Source organism: Mytilus galloprovincialis, chromosome 7 (genome assembly GCF_965363235.1).
Source record: "Mytilus galloprovincialis chromosome 7, xbMytGall1.hap1.1, whole genome shotgun sequence".
NCBI classification, from domain to species: Eukaryota; Metazoa; Mollusca; class Bivalvia; order Mytilida; family Mytilidae; genus Mytilus; species Mytilus galloprovincialis.
The window spans coordinates 23,623,807-23,634,155 of NC_134844.1; positions in this window are offsets into that span (position 1 = coordinate 23,623,807).

Sequence of the window (10,349 nt, forward strand, 5' to 3'; positions counted from 1 at the left end):
CAATTCAGAAGTCATGAACCCTTTATATTGCTGATTTGCAGAAAAAACAAAGCGATGTGTACGGGTTGTGTAAAAGTTTGAAGAGATTTGTAAAGCAAACGTTCACAAATGAAAAGGTTTTTAATGACTTAACTAGCAAATTGATGCTATGCAACATGCATCTTTCGAGTCTGAATATAAACGGGAAACGCGGAAGTATCAATTTGATTGTAAACTACGAAATGAATTTGGATTTCCGATACAATATTTCTTTACAGTAAACATATAAGTTTTAACTTTTTTAAGTAATTCTATTTTATTGTTGCAGCAGTACTAGAGTTATTTGCGATTAAATATATATAATATTAATGTTTTATGTCTTATTGTGTACTTCTTAAAAAGGGGGTGCTGATTGCGTAAGTCAAAAGAAAAGCATGTGTTCAACTTGTTAAAGTAAACTGTTTTCTTTGTAACTGGATCATTAATTTATTTATTTAATCTAAATTATCACAAGCAATTGCTGAAACTTATTTGGAAAATTCATTAAATAAACCGTAAATCTTCAGATAGTTTTCTCCTGTCTGGTTTGTTGATCTACCTGTACAAGCTCAGGAACAATTGTTTAGTGATCTTAATCCGGATATCCCTCAGACGTTAAAACTGTACTGATTAGATTATAATTTAAAACAGGCTAAGGTTTATGCAATGACATGCATATGATGATAATTGCTAAGAAAAATGGTGTCGGGCTATAAAAACAATAACAATTTGAACGATGGAGGAAGCGAATTTGACGATGGCGCAGGACATTTGAGGATGGCGCTAGACATTTGAACAATGGCGGGTCGCCATCATTAAACAGGCCATGGAGATCCCTGGGTTACTGCAGCCTTTGTATGAATCAGGCAACAATGATAAAAAATAAGGCATTTGACAGCAGGCAAATTGTTGACCTTTTGTATTTTTCAGCTTTTCATTGTTTAAAATAAGTGCTGTGTTCGTTTTTTGTCAATGAACTGCATCCAATAATATTTACCATTATAATGAATTAAGTATCATGATTTTAAGCTTTAAAAAACTTTTGATTAAAGTTCCAAAATTGAAATGCAAACAACATCAGATGTGAATTTATATCAGAAGGGGACTTCTTTTGGAGCCACATAAATGGTTAATGCATAGACCTATTACTCAAGTCCAATTCCTAATGTTGCTTATTGGTGCCCTCCCTTTCAAAATCCTGGATTTGGATCTGAACAAGCATCTTTAAAAACATACCCAGAGAGGATGTAACTAATACAAAACCTGCTGGTGGTTAGAGGGGATAGTACAATGTATTTTATATTGCCTGGTTCATACAGAAAATCAATGTTTTATGGATTGAAATGTATATGTGTGCATGTGTGTTTGTGTGTGTTTGATTTTGTCATTCTATAAGAAGTAAAAAGTTGAAAAATTGTAAAATAGTAGTTTGATTTCAAATATTTATTATACTAATTGTTACATATACAGGTTGTTGTTAATATTATTTACTGCCATAGTACTTCGGTGCATTCAAGTGACTCTGAAAAAAATGTGATTAAGTCAAATTCTAGTTTCTGTTTTAAGAAAGGATAGATTTAAATATTGAAAGTTTGTTAAAGAGAAACTGTTTCATAAAATGTATATTAAATATTCAACTAAAAAAATTCCTTGACAGATTTAAGAACAAGATATTTTTGGTGACCTAAACCACTTTTATTAAACCATTTAATGGACATTTTTTTTCACAACTGAAACTTCTGATAGATAGATTTAAAGTAATTTTTATTAGAATATTTTTTCAATAATAATCCTCTTAAAATGTAGAGGTGTGAGTCTCTATAAAGAGGTTATAACCTACTTTAGGTTTGATTCCTAATGGTTAGAAGATTTGAAATTAAGAATATTGCTGTCTGAAAGTCATTTTTGAAAGTTCATGAATTGAATTTTAATATTTATGACCTTAATACAAAATGTCAGCAAATTTCACATTTACCAAATTTCTAAAATCGAATATCTCTTCTTTTTTGTTGAGTTGATATAATCATTTTTTAACAGAACATGTAATTACAATTTTCTTTTCAAGCACATCTAGTATAATTATTTAACGTCTTCCAGCATTGTCTTGCTGCCATGATAAAGCTTTTTTTTTAGCTGATGGTCATAAAGCAATCAACAATTAATGAAACAAGCATTATCTCTTGAAAAGCACTTCATCAATTTTCACAAAATTGTCAGTTTATATGATAAGAATTTAAAAAAAAAAATCAGTTATATATATATCATGTATTGCATTTGGTGTAGGCTATTGGAAGGTGCTAATTCATATATAAAACCTGTATTGATGATATGATAAGTCAAATATATCATTTTCATTATTTTGTTATTCCCAATATTGTGCAATACTTATATTTTGTGATTACTGATTATAAATGTGATTAAACATAGAATTCTGTGATGGCTAGAATAGAATTAGATTTTTGAAGTGGGTTAACAAAAGTAGTCAGGTTTTTTAGTTGGGCTATTTAATCATGAATATTAAAATTAGTGTTTAATTAATAAAAATTTTGCATTATAAAGATTAATGTAAGTCTTTTTATACTACTTGTCGAATAAAAAAAACATGGTTTTTCAGTAGGAAACCCTTTTTTCTAAAAGTATTGAGTTTTAAAAATTCGTTATTTGCATAAGTGATACAGTTTAAATATCAAATGGGACCACAAGTTGGATAACTTTCACTCTTATATGAATTAAACACCTACAGGAAGTCCTTAAAATTTTTATGAAAATCATTTATGAAAAATATTTTTTTCATGCTTCAGCTACTACTTACTGAAATTCATAAATTTCTGTGAAAGTTTTGAAAATGCAAAAATAGTTGACAGTTTCAGCAGTCAGGTTCGCAATAACATAAAGTCACATTCATAATTTCAGTACGGATTTTCCTTCATCAAAGTTTTCAATCCCATTCATTAGAGTTAATGATTCACTGAAAATATGAAAGCAACACATTATTAATTTAATGCATCTAAATCTAAATGCATGGAATTATTTCTGAATTTACAGTATATTTTAGAATTTTGTTAGAATTCTGTTATAGATTTGAGCAAAATTCTGATCTTGTATGATCTTATATTACTTTTGGTATATATATTTTTGTAATAAAAACCAAATACAGTCTCAAACAAATATTTAACTTGGAATGTGTACTTAGAAATGTGATCATTTATTAACATACAACTTTTCTGTTGATGAATAAGTTTATTTATACTTAGACATTTGTATCATGGCTCATTACAAATGAAAAAAAAGTAACTTATTCCTATCAACATTGAGTAAGGCATGTTATTAATACTTCTACCAGATTTTGTGTCATAATATATACAAGTCGTTTATGTCTTCTGACCATTATCTTTAATGAATAATGTATGTTTTAATATTTGAATATTTAACAATTATCATTTTTTAGAACAATTGTGTGCATGTATTTCTCATAAATCAAGTATTTTTCATAGAATTTGTTTTAAAAGTTTGATTAAGTCATTGATTGATATATTTTTGTATAGCTGCTAGAGACATAGTAAGAACAAATGTTTCTTTATTCTTGTACTCCTATTTTCTACAAATTTTGGATGTATTCTGCATAAAGGACATCTTGTCTGAGTTTTTTCCCCCAGTCCTATCAAATAGTTTTTGACCCTTTTACTTAATCATAGAATATGTCATTAAAAGATAGTCATTGCTATATATAAAAGATCATTGAAAATGGCTCAATTAATAAAATAAGTTGAATTTTTATAAATTAATCATGTATATCCTTGTCTTAAAAAGGAGGTATATATAGTTTTGCAGGTGTTTTTAAATCTATCCACCTAAAATAAGAATATTATCTATAAGTGGACGTTATTGGCAAATAGCTTTGGTAGTACCACACTTTTCTCATTGCTCATTGTAGCTCTGAATAATTTTCTAAACTGACAAATTCTTTTCAATCATATAAGATAAATTTTGGAGTCATTACAGTATTCCCCGTCCATTTCCAACTTAATTGTTAGTTTGCTTTGGTGGTACTACAATTTGCTCTCTGTATCTGTTATAAACATTTTATATGATATTATCTTTTGTAATTTCTGAGTTTTTATAGAATTTATAAAGTTTAACAAATTAATTTCTTTATTCAATACATTTAAATGGAGTTTGGATTCTTCTTCTTTTACTATCACAATTTTTATTATAAAACTGACAAAACATTTTGTATGTTCATCATAGGTAAATTGTAGAGAAAATGTGTGAGCTTGTATTATTTGAGGGGCAATTAAAAGGGTATGTGCTAGTTGTCATAATTTGAAAGAAATTTAATATTTACTGTAATGTTCTTTTAAGGATTTGAATATGTGATACGACATAATACTGTCACAACACAACAAGTCTTGAATCTTTCATTATTTGTACATGTTCATTAAATATTTTTGTTGATTTTGTTAGTTATTTTTTTTTTATTTACATTCTGCATTTTGTATAGAATATAAAACTGTATTTGCCTCAATAGATTTTGATATCCTCCCACAAAAAGATGAAAGTTTCATAACTAGCAACATCGAAACAATAGGCCCAATAGAACTTAATTGTCATACCTTGTGATTTGATGAATGTAATGATTTACAATAACATTGACTTTTCTTGAGTAAATTGTGGCAATGGTGGCAGAGTGGTCTAAGTAGTAGATGTTTCACTAGCCTAACAATGAGGTTGTGAGTTAGAATCCCACATGGGGCTGGTTACACTCCACTACAATCTGAATTGACTAGGATTGACAGCTTTTATAAAGAAGGTGGATAGTTCTTTCTGGCCACTCCTGCTTCCTCCACCTAGAAAAACTGACAGCTAGAAATAGTGCAATAGTGTTCAAAGTAGTGTTAAACACCATTCAATCAATCAGCTTATCAATTAACCAATAATTGACAAAATTCTTGCAGGGAACTTACAAATTATATTTGATATGAATGACATTGGTTTTTGTCGAGCCTGCGACTTTTGTCCCAGAAAGCTTGACATAGGGATAGTGATCTGGAGGTGGCTACAGCTGAGGCGGCGTTAGCTTACTTCTTAAAAGCTTTATATTTTAGAAGGTGGAAGACCTGGATGCCTCATGTTACGAAGTTTCGTCAGTCACATGACCAATGTCTTTGACCTCATTAAAAGTTAAAATTTTTTGTAATGTTAAATTCTCTCTTATTACAGTGGGAGATATTATGGACATAATTGTGCAAATCGTGATACAAGCATGAAATTTGGTATATAGGTTGACTAAATGTTAATTGAAAAATTCAGCTGCTGGCCATAAAAAAAATTCATTTTTTCAAAATGGCCACCGCTCATTTGGAAATGGCGTAATATCCAATTGGCTACATTTCGTAAATCCTTTTAAAGCTGTTTTATAGGTATAATCCGATGTAAGTTTTGATAAAACTTCAATTAAAGTTCCTTAAGCACGATGAAGAAAAATACATGAAGAAAAAAGTGACTTCCGGTTCCAAAATAGCGGCAAGAACGTGGAAAATGTCAATTTTATCATTTCTATCAACTAAACAAGAGATATCACGGCCTTTGTTCAGTTCAAATGCATATATACAGGCTGCCTATCTTATAATTATCTGAAAGATACCAATACACACACCTGTACAAGGAAGACCAGAACGATAGCATTTACAGTAACACACACAGCTTGATTCCTTGCATTCGGATTTCAGAAATCCTGACACGAGGATACAACGGCAGCCAAAGAAATCCATTTTGGTTTCCAACTGTCATTGTTTTATTGTCTTTTATCCAACTCGAGTGTACATGGACCTGTCGAATGCATAAATCCGGATGAGCCCAAACATGTCCACCTTGATATTCTCTTTTGATGTGATCCGGAAGAAATAGCAGAATAGCATCATAAAGCCGCTGCTTCCTTGCAAACGATTTAAATCGTGCCTCGTTAACAGCAAATGTTGATGTTGCCATACATGATGCAAACAAATGCTTCTATGTTATCAATGTCTGTGTCTGTGTTTTAATACAAAAGTGGGATAAAAACGTCCGTTACATCTGGGAATACTTCTCCATGTGTGCCAAGCAGACCTCTTCACTTTACCATGAAATGCCGACACAGTGTCACATCCATTAAATGCATGGCAGAAAAGAAGAACAACAACACGAGGACCACACAAATTTGCTATGACATGTAGACGAAGCCATTGGAAAGTCTTCATTCCTTCAAAAACCTATTCACAATTTGTCCACACCTTATCTTGCGAGTGCTTCAATTTCTAATACTACTACATCTGTGTCAGTACTACTTAAAATTGCTTTTTACAATCATTTTTATCAGCATGCTTATCATGGATAATCATTCGTGTTTCTCCATGGTAACAAGGGGATAGCTGGGAAGTATCCGTATTGAAATTGCAAAGAATACTTTCACCTTGAGTAACATAAGCATTTTTATAAATGACTGAAGAAGCAATTATGTCGGAAAAGAAACTTGAACAGATCCGTTGTGTTGTCATCTTTACAGAGAAAATTACTCCGAACACTTGGCGTGTTTCCAGAACCAACAACTTTCAGTCTAGCACCAGTAACTTGCCTTTTTTTTCTCTCGTCCCAGCCTTTAAATCATTCACTTAAGAAACACCAAATACAATGTCTACTCTTGGATACTTATCGTTGCAAGGTTTTAGGCTAAAAGGCATAATCATCAAATATTTTGCCCCACGTGGTGGCCTGGAATAAACAATTGCTGCTCCATAAACGACAAATGCGTCAGAATTTGAATCAGTTGATGGGAAATCGCAAAATGTCTCAAGTATACCCATTCCTGTGATTTAATACCACTGGTTAAAGTGACATTCTGAGAAAAAGACGTTTTGGTTTTCATGACAAAAGAAATCTTCAAAGTAAATTTGTCTACTCTGACAAGATATTAAAGTAAAGAAAAGAGATTGCAATCACTTTTCAAGTTCTCCAGCTTTGGTTTTGACAAAGAAGTTAACAGTTTCATTTTACGCCTTTTATAGAGAATTGTTCTTTTTTATCTGGTTATAAAAAGTAGATTCTCTTTCGTTTTGCATTTGCTTTAAAAGATCTTCGTAATGTTTGAACCCAATATCTTTGAGTGTATATGTTCCGGACCATATGAGTATTTGGACCATACGCCTATGGTCATGACCATATGGGTATATACTCATATGGTCCGACCATATGCGTATGGTCGAGGTAATTAACACTCTGTTACAGTTTACTTTTAATACTTCTAAACTCTTCATATGGTATGACCGTTCATTAAAAAGACCCTATCATATAGGTAATTTTATCATTATATTATAATAAAAAGATAAGCTAAAATAAAAATAAGAAGTTTCACATAGTTAATTTTACTTAATTGTCAAATTTATAGTAAACACATTTTATTCCGATGGTCATTACTGATTTGTTATTACGCGTGAATAGCAATATGTCGACTAAAAAAAATCAAAAATTTCTAAATGAGCTGTTACACAAGACGTCACTTGAAAATAACATAGTTTATTTAAGTTGTCGTGTGAATATGGTGTATTGCAGTCAATTACGATATATGAGATCAAGAGCTTCTTAAAAGCACCGTAGACATCAGAATGACAAAAGACCTCGATACCACGTACTGTACGCAGCTGCAAAAAGGCTAGCTTTTTACTCGCAAACAAAAGGTGTAAATGGAAAGGATCATGCACAAATTTCTTGCAAATGTAAAAAAGCTATGACACCGTATGGAAGTGAATGTCACCCCAAGCCTACATGCAAGAATGTAACTAGCGATGAAAACTTACTATGGCATCAATATTTAATTTTTACGTAGTTTTTGGATTATAAATTTAATAAATTGTCATATAAAAGAGGGACGAAAGATACCAAAGGGACAGTCAAACTCATAAATCTAAAACAAACTGACAACGCCATGGTTAAAAATGAAAAAGACAAACAGAAAAACAATAGTACACATGACAGAACATAGAAAACTAAAGAATAAACAACACGAACCCCACCAAAAACTAGGGGTGATCTCAGGTGCTCCGGAAGGGTAAGCAGATCCTGCTCCACACGCGGCACCCGTCGTGAAGCTTATATGATAACAAATCCGGTAAATAGTCTAATTCGGTAGGTCACATTCATGAAAGGGAAGGGGATTGTAGTTACGACGTAAGAAACATATCCGATATCATTTGTGAAACGGTTATTCCATAACGGTCAACCATATCATCATATATTCATCACTGTTTTTTTAGATAAATTTTTTGTATTATTGAAACGTTTATAATGTAAATTGAAAACAAAAATACCTATATGGACAACATACTCATATGGCCTGGCCCGTTAATAACCAAACGAGTATTATACTCATATGGTCCGACCATACGCGTACGGTCGGACCATACGCGTATGGTCAGACCATATGAGTATACGCACATGGTCATGACCATACGCGTATGGTCAAAATACTCATATGGTCCGGAACATATATACATATCTTACCTGCTTCCGAATCAACAACTTCCTTAAAGGAGTCAATTGTGTACATATCTGACTACTCTTCTAGAAATGAATTCTCAAACTCGTTCATCACTTTGGAAAGCCTTTGAACTCAAACTCTGATCTTTAAATTTCATCTATCAGTCTACTGGATTCTGGTCCAGCTACCATACATCGTCTCGAAGGGATCTTCGGGTAAACGTATGGCACCAACATCGCCCTTCACAATTGCATTATTCTGTTTTTGTGCCTGATCAATTGTGATTTAAGAAAACAACTAACTGGTCTTACGTAGAGTAAAATTACCACTTGCAAATTTCATTGCTACTTGTGCGTGATGTTCGTGAAGGAATGCCATATCTCGGATATGGATCGGTAACCATCGAACATTATTAACATGATCAAGACAAACACAAGACGGTATCATGCTTGGTATGGACTATTTGTGAAGTACAATATCTGACTTGTGAAATGGGCGTACTACTGAAAGCACAAGAAGTTCTTAATTAATAAATGAACGCCAGAAATTTAACTGTGGTCGAGGTGTCTCTCTTTCCTTACACCAGTTGATCAAATATTTAAACGTCACAGAGTCATGAGTAATATTTTCTGCGTTTATGCTTTAATGAGCTGACATCATCAATTCAAGCAAAACACATACTGTCATCTGATGCGAATGTTTAGTCCTAATTACTAACATTTGAGCATACATGAAAAGAATCTGCCATTCTAGGTGTTGTAATATCGGATTCAGTGAGGGCACATGTCCATCTTCTATCACGCAATATTTCACTCAGACTTTTAAAAACAAGGCATTGCAATGTACATTCACAATCCACCAAACATGACGATAAACTTATCTTCTCCGTACAAATCTGGCCATTCCAACTGAAATTGCTTAGCCAATACCAAAGTGGTTGATCTGAGGCTATAATTTATAATTGCCCGGTATTTAGAAAGGTAACCACATTTTTCACCTTATCCAATGAATGCTTTATCATTGCACCTGAAAGGACGTGTTTTCAAACAATGGCATCATAGAATTTACACGAACTTGAACAGAAGAGCCTTGAGGAATGAAATGATGACAAAAAAGTTAACAAAATCCAAATCCTCATCTGTAAGATGAACTATGATTAACATCATTGTACCCTTGTAGTGCGTGCAAATCGCTCTTTATGTCTATAAATAGTCTGCACATGTGCGAAATTGAGAAACGCATTTGTATCATAACCTTAAAAATGGTATTAAACAAATTCATAACGTCATTAAAAATCCAAAAGCGCTAAGTATATAATGAATAGTTCAAATGTTTTTGTGTTCTAACTTTGTAACATTTTTGCGAATGCGCAAACCCTGAACATGTCAAATATTCATTTCTAGTATATATGTCACATGAAAATAAGGTAGCCACCAAATCTTATAATATTTTTTTATAAAAGAAGGCCAAAGAAATCGTTTTCCAGAAAAATAAGTATTTTAAACCTGGAAAAAAACAGCCATTTCAGAAAAGGTGGCCAGCAGTTTTTTCTTAAAAAGTATAAAAAAATTATGCTTCATGCTAATTTTCATGCTTGTATCATCATTTGCACAATTCTCTCGATTTTGCCTGATAGTATCTTCCACTAATTATAAGTAATATGATAACTATATTTGGTATGTGCGTATCGTGCAAGGTCCTCATGTCCGTCAGACAGTTTTCACGTGACCTCGACCTCATTTCATGGATCAGTGAACAAGGTTACGTTTTTGTGGTCAAGTCCATATCTCAGATACTATAAGCAATAGATCTAGTATATTCG